The 11,296-nt window shown below is 33.5% G+C and overlaps 1 long non-coding RNA gene across 13 annotated transcripts; it reads right to left on the bottom strand.

The window, feature by feature from the left end:
* Positions 1-5,578: 5,578 nt before the first annotated feature.
* Positions 5,579-9,036, bottom strand: LOC137813722 (uncharacterized). Of its 13 annotated transcripts, none has more exons than XR_016520289.1 (7): positions 8,247-9,036; positions 7,975-8,090; positions 7,747-7,815; positions 7,596-7,662; positions 7,424-7,487; positions 5,909-6,906; positions 5,579-5,815 (listed from the first exon to the last, which is right to left on the bottom strand). It is a non-coding gene; the product is annotated as an uncharacterized LOC137813722 (long non-coding RNA). The 13 variants fall into 13 exon arrangements; XR_016520290.1 differs by lacking the exon at positions 7,424-7,487 and adding an exon at positions 7,024-7,078; XR_016520292.1 differs by having other exon boundaries at positions 7,609-7,662.
* Between the last annotated feature and the right edge of the window lie 2,260 nt (positions 9,037-11,296).

Below are 11,296 nucleotides of genomic sequence, written 5' to 3'. Positions count from 1 at the left end.
AACAGTAAAGCACCAGAAAAACAATCGGTTGTTTCGTAGAAACAATCGGTTGTTTATACCAGTAAAAATAACAACAACTGAATTTAAAGAGTCTAAGGAAGAAAGAGATGCACAAACAGTTTATACTGGTTCACTCTTAAACCAAGAGCTACATCCAGTTTCCCGGAAACCACTGGGGAATCCACTAAGTAATCAAAACCAGATTACATACACACACCACGAAAGAATTGACCTTGATCCCCTCAAGAAACACACTTCCTTTGGCTCACCACGCACACCAAGAATGTTGATCTTGACAACCTCAAGAGCACACAACCCTTCTTGGCTTTACAACTCCAGAATGTACAAAGTATTCATAATGAATTACACTTGTTACAGAATGAACTGAAATCAATACAGATGTAATCCTATTCCACACTCTCTTGGAAAACCAAAACTCAAAGTTGAAAACTCAAATCTTTGAAAAGCTCTTTGAAAAACTCAAATATGTTTTTCTTTCTTGTTATTTGTTATAAAACATTAACAAACTATTTATAATTTTCAAATCTTGGTCAAAGCATTTAAAGCAGGAGCGTATTCAATTATAAAATCATTTAAAGCTCACTTAACTAATAAAATTGTTTTTGTTAGGATTTACTAACAAACAATCGAATGAAAGAGTGAATCAATCGGTTGTTTTGGTTTGACCGCAAGTCAACCAACCAAAACAGTTTTCAAACTTTTTCAAAAACACCTAAGTATAAAAGAATCGGTTTTTTTGACAAAACAACAGGTTGTTTTTCACTTAGTTTGAAAAACACTTTAAACTTAAAAGATTTGAAAACAATTAAGCTTTAGATTCAACAAAGAGTGGATTACAAAGATAAACTACCCAGATCCTACTCTAAAACACATCAGCAACACCAAACAACTTCATCCTTCCATCAAACACTAGGATTTGGATTCTTCAATGTTTTGATCACACTTGATTCAACAAAAACCAGTTACACACACATACATGCAGCAATAGAAAAATAACCTGTTAAAAAAAAGAATTAACCGGTTAAAATTATCAGAGTTTAGCAGTTTATCATCTACCTAAGCAGTTATCAAACAAAATAATTGCAGGAATTAGATGATTACAACCCCAAAGCCACTTCTCCCCCTATTTGTCTTCACAAGTAGAGTGTAAGAAGGGACAAAAATTGCATAAAGAAAAGAAGAAATTGTTATAAAAGCTATAAATGTGCTTCAATTATCCTTGCCATACTGCAGCTCAAAAAGTTGGTTTTGCACAACCTCGATTTGTTCATCCAAGGTCTGAAACATTGTATGCATACTCTGGAACCTTGTGTCACACAACTCATAAAGGTTCCTTTGGTTGTCAGCAAAGATTTCTATTCTACTCACCATAAGTCTTTCAAAAGGAGACATGGATGTAATGCGTTCATCCATGTGTGTAGAGCTTGGACCAACTTCATGAGTCTTTGTAGGTTCATCCCCAGAAACAACAACTTCATTTTCCTCATCAATTTGATTTCCACTCGAGCTAGCTTGATCTCCATCTTTCCTCACCCATCTTCCACCAATTTTGGTAAACCTCATTTTACTTAAGGTACCATTATTTATCTCACTTGTGGGTTTCACAATTTCAAACAGCTCCTCTTCCAAGTCCACTTCAAAATAATGCAGAAAATTAGAGATTAAAACAGCATAAGGATAGTGATAATCAGTTAACCTTGTAGATTTTTGCATATGATCTTTGAAGATATGGATCCAATTGAGCTTTACTTTGTGCATGATACAATAAATGAGGACTAGATCTTCTTCAGACAAGGTGGAATGGTTACTGCCCCTTGGTGTAAGCATCCAAGAGATGATAAAGAAAATGAGTCTTTCATCCATTTTCAGCCCCCCCACAGAAAAATTTCTTACGCTTGAAAGGGGGTTCTTCAAGCAGCTATTGTAGTACTGCATTTTGTTAAACTCTTCAACAACACTAATGTTGCCTTTGTTTATCTTCAGCATAACATATTTTAAGCCAGTGATGGTTGTCCATACATCATGGGTAATTTCTATGTCTATTCCCTTCACATGTGAACAAAGGTTATCTCTAACAATTTGCAAATTTGTGTAAAAGACTCTTACCAAGTCTGGATAAATATTTCCAGACATCTCAAGGAACCTCTTTGTTCCTTTAGTAAGCTCCTAACCTCCACAAGTTTCTATTGCTTCAACCACCTGAAGGTGATTAATTTTGGGTTGTTGATTACCTTCCTACTTGTCTCATGAAGGTATTTCTCTATTTGCTTTCCTTCTCCATAGAACCAGCTCTCCAAATTGTTGAAGATGGTTGCTGCCCCTTCAAGATTGTGTTTGATGAAGGCTTATATGTAGTGTTTGATGAAGACTTATATGTACATTTCATTTGTTTTTTGCTTTGCTTTAAGTATGTCTTAGGTAGTGCTTAGAGGTTGTCTAAGAGTGGGCTTTTTGCTGAGTAACTCACCTCATAACCACTGGCCATGTGATAAGAACAAGCATAAGCTTTCTAAAACTTTTTTTCACATGTTTTACAAAAAACACGTTTACTGCATAAAAATAAATCTGTTCTTTTCTAAATAAACAGATTCTTTTTTAAACTGATGCCTTGGCTAAGTCTTGTGAAAATTAAGATTTTGTGCATCATGTATTTTGACTAAGTCTTCTACCTTTCAAAACGACTGAGTTTTAAATAGTTAAACTTTCTCTGTTTTCGTTCTGAAAAATAAATCTGTTCATCTGTAAATGAATAGATTCTTTTTGTCTCTGGTGCCATATCAAGCTTAAACGATTTTCAGTTTTATCTCAGCACCAGAATGGTTGACTAAGTCTCCTCACTTAACAAATTCTCTAACTGCTTTTTGAAAATAAATCTGTTCATTTTATTTTCAATATGTTCATTTTATAACAACTTTAACTGTTTTTCAAAAATCTGTTATAAGTTGGTTTTCTATAAAATGAAAACTTGTTTCTGGGTTTAATATTCATTCAAACAGTTCATACATTTGCAAAAACGAGTTTTACAGCAGAGAATCAAAAGTTTACAAAGGATTAGCATTTGTTCTTCAAAGATTTCAAAAATCACAAAGTGTTTGTTCTTTGTTTGGTTCCAAAAGCTTGGTGTGAGGTGCTGCTACTGTTCTAGCAATCTTGCCTACTGGTTTAAGGCAGATCTTTGTATCCTCAATCAGGTGTAGTCGTTTCACTTCTTAGTTCTTGTAATAGTTTGGTTGAACACTCTTTTTGATAGGTGTTCTTGAAGAGTGGGTGTGTGTGCTGAAATAGGTTTTTTCAGCAAGAGTACCTAAGTTCTTGTAGGTTTCAAGAACAGTGGGAATTGTACTTGGTTGTACTGTGTGTTAGTGATTTCCACATGTTGTTGGTGAAGACTGGATGTAGCTCAGTTGAGTGAACCAGTATAACTGCTTGTGTTCATTCTCTCTCACTCTCTGCAATTTCGTTTCTGCATAATTGATAAAACAGCAAAGAAATAAATCTGTTCAATTAAAAATAAATCTGTTCTTTCTGGGCACTGTGCATACTGTTCCTAATTTCTGAAAAAGTTGTTTGAATATGATAAGAACATATATAATCTGCTAAAAGCCATTGGAACAGATTGACTGTGATAGGTTGCTCAAGAAACTGTCAAAGCTATTAATTGAACCTTAAACAATTGCTTAAAGTTGAAGCCTGCTGTTCTGTGATTCATTGTTCTTAATTTCTGGAAAATTGCTTGACATCAAGAAGAACACTCATAGTTTGTTAAAAGCCACTGGAACAGGTTGTTTGTAAAGGTCACTCAATTAATTAGCATGTTATCAATTGAACCTTAATCACTTGCTTGAAATTAAGGTTTGCTGTTTTCTGTGTTTCACTGTTTTTCAATCTGATATCTGTGTGTGTGCATCTGGAAAATCTATCTGCATAATCTTGTGATTAACCTTGATGTATTAAAAGCGTTTCAAACAAAAACAGTGCTGAAATAAATCTGTTCATTTTCACATAATCGATTTATTTTCTGTAAAACTGTGTTAAACACTGTTTCTGCGAGAAAGTTTTAAAAGGTCAATTCACCCCCCCTCTTGAATTTTGGCACTATTAAACCCAACACAAATGTCCTCTTTTTTTACAACCCTGGTTTTTATCCTTTTAGCAGTGGGTGGTGTAGAATCCATGGAGAAGAGATTGACTTCCAGCAAAGAGTGAAGATAGACAATTGTCTTTGATGTGAATGCAGAGGAAAAACAATGGGTTGAATATGTGAAGAAAAACAGCTGCACAAACCATGGTTATATAGGTAATAAAGCATGGTTATCTATAAGAATATGCTCAGATGCAATAAAGCAATCTTTCAGTCCCCTAACAGAATGCACAGATAAAGATCACATGTTGATTTTGACCAAGCCTAAAGAGTTTTTAATTTCCAAGATATTTAGGAATATACTCCATAAATGGTAGTAAGTGCACAGAGAGAACATGTTCAAAGCAGTAATTAATGCACCATTGATGACCAACGACTCTGAGAGTGATCAAAGATACGAATCAAGGCACAGAGAAATAAAGCAGAATTAACCACAGTGTTGTCAGGGATGAAACAATCGATTATTTCATGAAAACAATCGATTGATTTTCTATGACAGCAATTTGAGATTAATAAAATCAAATTCTTGAACAGAAATCAAAATTCAGAGATACAGATCAAAGCACATATTGTATGTCTGTGATTAGAGAAGATACAGAATCAAATAAGCCAAAAATTAATTACAAAATCACTGAAAAGGTTTTAATACAGTTTGTTCAAGTATAAGAAGAATAAAAATAAATGAAAAATTCTTCTTCAAGATCACTGTACAAAATTGACACAGTTCATAACACCATAAACAAAGCTATATCACGAGCATATGCATCCATGTAGGCAAGATTCTACAGATCCTACAATATGGAAGCAAAATCCTTAAAAAAACATCAAATAACAAGATTTGATCCCTTAAAGAATTTGGGTCCTTTCATGTCAGATTGATCATTAGAACTTTTAGGATTCTTAGGAATCCATTTCAATATGCCTCTCAGAACAAGACTTTTTCTAGATTTGCAAAAACTAACAGAATGACCTTTCTGAACAATAGAAGTACACTACAAAAAAAAGTGTATATTGTGGTGGTTATTTTTGTATAAACTGGCGTTTATAACCGCCACAATATACACTTGTGGCGGTTTCCCAAACCGCCATAGAACTGGCCGCCACAAAGTTTAATGTGGCGGTTTTACGCTACCCGCCGCAACACCCGCCACTTTAAACATAGTGTATGTAGTGGCGATTTTTTTATGTAAGTAGTGTCAGTTATAACTGTCGCAATTTAATTCATTGAAGAAAATTCTGGCAACATAATATAAGTAAGTAATGACGTTTTTAACTGACGTAATTTTAATTTTGAAAAAATAAAATTTAATCACCACTTTTTATAATCTTTTTTTTAATCTGTTTTATACAATTAACCTAGATATAATATATTTTCATAATAAAATAAAATAATGTATAAAGTTATAATCATCCATTCATTTTATTGAAAGTTAAAGTACACATAATATTGTTCAAAAGTTTATACATAATTGAAAATTAAAACACATAAAAAATTCATACCTCCCTAATCAAGTTTAAAATTACATCACATAATTGTTCAAAAGTTCATACATCCCTAATTAAGTTTAAATTAAAAAACACATCCCTAATCAGTTTTGCTTCCATAACTTGATCCTATTATTTGATTAGGTGATGGACCACCACTTCCAATATCTGATACTTGAAATAAATAGTTTTAAGTTAATGAATTTGAATGTATAATTATAAAATAAAAAACACCAATATATATTTTAAATATATTAATACCTCATTGATGGATGCATGAACAAAGTTAGTAGCCATTGTAACAAAATGTTCGGGATCATCTTTAAATCACATGTCCTAGTATACTTGGTCAGACCATAGAAAATCCTTCAGTGCATCTTGATGATATTTGTGTCAAATGTTTGTTGGTCTATGATAACAAGTCACTTATCTTCCAGTTATGTTATTCATAGGAAGTGTTCCCCTGTTCATCATCAAAGGCAGTAAGGTTCAAGATTAACAGGATGTAAAAGATACTGATACTAACTTCATATCAAGATATCTAAATGGAATACAAATTTTTTAATAAAAGAAAAAAAAATGTTTCACATTTATGTATACACCAAAAACTAAAAAAAACTTACATAAATATTAATCTAGAAAACAGATTAATCATACTATACAAAATTAATAGAAAAGGACAATAAAAAGTTAGTAACAAGCGGCATTAATTACTTACCCCACATGAGAATCATAACTATTATTACTATTAGCCCCTAGCACATAAACATGGCCATTGGGCACACTCTGCAAGGACACAAGTTGTACAAGGAAAAGAAAAATATGCATCAATAAACATAAAGCTTTCATGCTCACCATTGTTTATTGGAATATGACTCATGAGAGTATCAATATGGTGAATAGTATATATAAAATAGTAATAATAAATAAAATTATAAGTTTTCAAATCAATATAATAAATAAAATAACAACTATCTTAGTAATATATTCATAATCGAGGTGTTTGTAAACTAATAAAGTGTGAAGCCTATCATTAACTTGATTCGTTTAAATTGTCTTGCCAAAGTTTAATGAATTGACCTTGAATAAATTAACTCATTAATGTCTTATTTCCATTTTCCGCAGTATGGTGTTCATTAATGTGATGAGTGATCAATTCATAATTGTTGAATGAAAAAAGATTGTAACAACGAACAGGGATCTCATAGTTAATGGAATTACTAAGCAACACCATTGATGTAGAGTACCCCATCATGAACCTGCAAGGTGACGGAAGATTCAAGTGAAAAAGACTTAATGATATTTTCCTATGCTCATACAACATACTATTACTAATTGCGAGGACATAAAACATATTATTTGAATTAATTTATTACCAATGGTTTTCATGAGATATGAATTTGTGGCTAGTCTGCACGGTAGACTAGATCACTAAAACAAATAAAAAGAAACAAAACAAAGCCTCAGTTTCAAAAATAATATATTTGGAAATCAATTTTTCATGCCATTAACTTGTACAACATCATATATGAGGAAGAACAACACTATAAAGCACCAACTATTAAGCATAGGAAGGTCTGCATTGGAGCTCAAAAGGAGAGAACTTCTCTGAGTCTAACTAAGCACATAAACCTACTTCCTTAGAAAATGTACATCAACACTTACAACTCCAAAAACACTTGCAGCAATTATGCAGTATATTTAAACCAAAATTGAGGTTACAACAATCATTGTTTTTGAAATATTCAATATTCAAAGTTAACCAAAATTAAGGACCTTAACATGTTTGAGCACAATAGCCTAGCTATATATCTATACCCCATGCATGGATCAAGTCTTTCTGCAAAATAAAGTAAACTACAAATGATGAATAAAGGGAGTAATCATAGCAAAGAAATGCTTATAAATGCTTCGGCAATAGAAACATTAAAATGAGAAAACGGTGCACCTAAATCATATACCATACGCAACGCCAAACACCTCGTGAGAAAACAGGAGCCATCATTTCAACCCACCTGAAAGAATTGGTGAACCTTTCTTAGACAATAGTAATGTTAAGGAAATCCTCATTAAACTTTAAGTTACCACACAACTTTTACCCTGTGCAAGGAGGACCACTGTTATTTTCATCACACCCTTTCTCTCTACCACCACTTTTGTAAATCCTTCTGTTTGAACAATGACCAAAAGCATACTCAGTATAGACACAACTATCTACTTTAAAACTTTATAATTTAATAATATGATTTATGAATTAAAGTTCACTATTGCAGGTTGGGGAAATTAACAAAACATTTGACAACAGAAAATAGGATAAATAGGAGAACCTGTGCACATTTGACTTCCCCCATGTGAGGTAATTCGATGATGTATCTCTAGTTTTTCAGTATCAAGTGCCGGTTGTGATATCTCCAGTCCTTCACTTTTTATAATATAAACATACCTAAAATCATTGAAGTATATAATATCAACCCCTAATTCATAAGATGATGTACCAATAATGTAAGACTTTTTCAAGTATTTAGAAGTTATTATAATAGCTAGTTTTAAACTGTTATTTACTATGATCAAATTTGTGTACAAAATAAATTGAACATACAGATAAATATGGATCGCTTGAATTCAACAAATCCAGCTTTCCAAGGTCACCACTGAACTCCATCACTGCTCCACATTTGGAATCTAGAACTAGAAGGAAAACAAAGTCACTGTAGACAGAACTAATCTTGCTCAAACTCCGAGAAACAAAAATATGGAAACCATAAAAGAGAGCTTCACAAATAGTGCTGATTGATAGTCTCACTCCCTGTCAAGAAATATCTAGTCTATAATATGTCAGAGAGAGAGAAACAACTAATTTCAGTTTTCCATATGTTGAATATCGGAAAGTGACTATTGTTAAATAAAGGGATAAATCGGTACTGAACCGCACTGAGGAACCTCGTCGACTCCGCGACGGTCGCAATGTCGATGTTGTGGATGCTGACGGTCGCACCGTGCTCCTCTTTGTAGCGGGACTAGGCTCTGAATTGTGCGTGAAGCTGCTTGCGGAAGCAGGCGCGAATCTGTACCACCGCGACCGCAACGTCTCGCGGCGCTGCTCATGGCGGTGGGGTACGTGAGGCCCGACGTGGCGAAGTTGCTGCTTGATCTCGGTGCGGATCCTGAGGTGGCGGATGACCGTGGAAGACTAGCATTCGATCTGGCTATGTTCAAGTACGTGGAGGTGCAGGAGATTCTTGAACGGAGAGGTTTCGTGAGTGTTTTTGCAGAGAGAGGGGGGAAGAGTGGTAGGATTTCTTAGCAAGGAGAGGGAGGGAAGAGAGGGAGGGAAGAGAGGTTTTTCAAAAGAAAAATTGGAAATAACGAGGGAGGGAAGGGAACGTATGATTTGTGATTTTTATTTTGAACGATAACTCTTGACACTTCAAAATGACACATTTTAAAGAATAATTGTGGCGGTTACTAAAACGTCGTATTATATGAAAAATTGTGGCGGTTATTAATAACCGTCATATTAAAACCGTCACTTTTTACATGATTTTTTGTAGTGGTAGTAAACAATCGGTTGTTTTGATTTTTTAATCAATTGTTTTTCTTCAAAGGTTGATAACAGTTTTGAATTTTCATTGTTCTTGTTTCATGGATAAAAGCCAAGATTAGATTTTCCAAACACACAATTTTGAGATGCTAGCACACTCTCAAAATTTGATTTTCCTTTGGTGAGTTTATCCACAGTTTTCACAAGATAAAAAACTTTGTTTTCAAGGATTTTGCAATTTTCACAAGAACTTGAGTTACATTTACAAGAAGAGTTTTTATAAATGATATCAAGTGTTTCAAAATCACTTCTGGAATTATCCAACTCTTTTTCTAAGTTTTTAACTCTTGTTTCCAACCAATTGTTTAAACCTTTCAATCTATTATTTAAGAGGGCTAGCTTATTTGCTTCTTCATGAGCCTCCTTAAAAGCCTTAAGAATTTGATAATAGCTATCACCTTTAGATGAAGAAGTTGAACTTACACTACTTGAGATAGAAGATTTTAGGCACAAATTAGCATATGCATCTTCAGAGGAGGAGCTGGAGGAAGACACTTCATTATCCTCCCAAGCTAATATAGGTTTTCTTGGTCTTGCCTCTTCTTTATCCTTTCTTGAAATTTGTTGTCTCCTTTTTAGTAAATGAAGCTTTGATGCCTCTAAAATCTGTGAAGAAAGCTTGTGCTTGTGCTGCTGTGTTTGGGTTAAGTTCTAGGTTGTTTAGAATTTGTAAAGTTCATTCTTAAACCAATGCACAGCTAAATCAATCTGTTTTGAAAAAGAAAAATTGTTTTTCTAAGCCAAGTGAAAAACAATTGGTTGATTTCACTGTTTAGTCGGTTGTTTTACACCCAACCTGTTTGACGGTTTTCAAAACTGATTTTGACTTGGTTGACTAACTACCAAAACCAATTCAACCGATTAAAACGACATTACAACCAGTTGATTGTCAAATTTCTTAACAACTTTTCAAAAATCTGTTATATCTGTTTTGAATTTGTTTTGCCTTGTGTTTAACTGTCTAAAACGGTCAGTTTGAAGAGCTATAAAATTGGTTACCCTCCATATTTGAAAAAAAATATAAAAAGTGAAATTAAGAAATATTTTTTAGGGAGATTTGATTCAAGCTTTACCAAGATTGCCTAAGGCTGTGCAAGTGGTTCAAGAAGTGAATTAGGAGCTCTGTGATTTTCTGTGCACCAAGTGTAATATGTTCCTCTATTCTTGTAATTGTTTTTCATCTTGTATTTTTGTAAAACATTAAATTTGTAAGGTCAGAGGTTGTTCTGACTGTGGTTGTGTGAAAAGGCAAAAAGTGTGTGTGTTCTTGTGGGATCAAGATCACCTATTTGTAGTGTTGTGTAATTGTAATCTGTTGATTAGTGGAATACCGGTGGTTTTATGGGGACTGGATGTAGCTCTGGTAAGGAGTGAACCAGTATATATTGATTGTGTAATCTCTTCTCTCTCTCACTCATTACAAACTGTTTGATGTGAATTTTTTCTCTGCTCCTATAAACAACCGGTTAAAATGAAACTTCAACCGATTGTTTTTCTGCAAACAGTTTTAATAACTTTGGTTTCTTGGCTCCCTTGATTGCTTTTTCTGTAATTGATTCATAAATCTTCATTCTTAGCTCATATTTGTGAAAATATTTTGTCAAACAATTAACCCCCTATTGTTTAGGCCATTAATTCTAACAATTGAGATCAAAAGCTAGGTTATTGAAATTTACTCAAGTCCTGTTTTTTCAAAACTACTTTAATGGTTAACAAGTTTTCTTTTGGGGAGGGTGCTTATTTAAATAGACCACCTCTATTCTGTGGCATGAGCTATCAACTGTGGTGTATAAGAATGAAAACTTTTGTTGATTCTATAGATAGAAAAATCTGGGATGTCATGACAAACAATTCTTTCATACCTATGCTTGAAACTAATACTGTTTTTTCTAAAATTGAAAAAGATCATCTTGACTGTGTTGCTAAAAACATCATTTCTTCTGCTCTTGATTCTAATGAGTTTCTTAAAGTTTCAGACATTGTATTGGATAGGCCATCATGTAAAACATGTCGATCATATTGCCAAGGCCTTCCTAAAAGAAGATGAG

This window comes from Phaseolus vulgaris, chromosome 1, assembly GCF_051622355.1.
Source record: "Phaseolus vulgaris cultivar YP4 chromosome 1, ASM5162235v1, whole genome shotgun sequence".
Lineage (NCBI taxonomy): Eukaryota > Viridiplantae > Streptophyta > Magnoliopsida > Fabales > Fabaceae > Phaseolus > Phaseolus vulgaris.
This window is presented reverse-complemented; position numbering and strand designations above follow the sequence as displayed.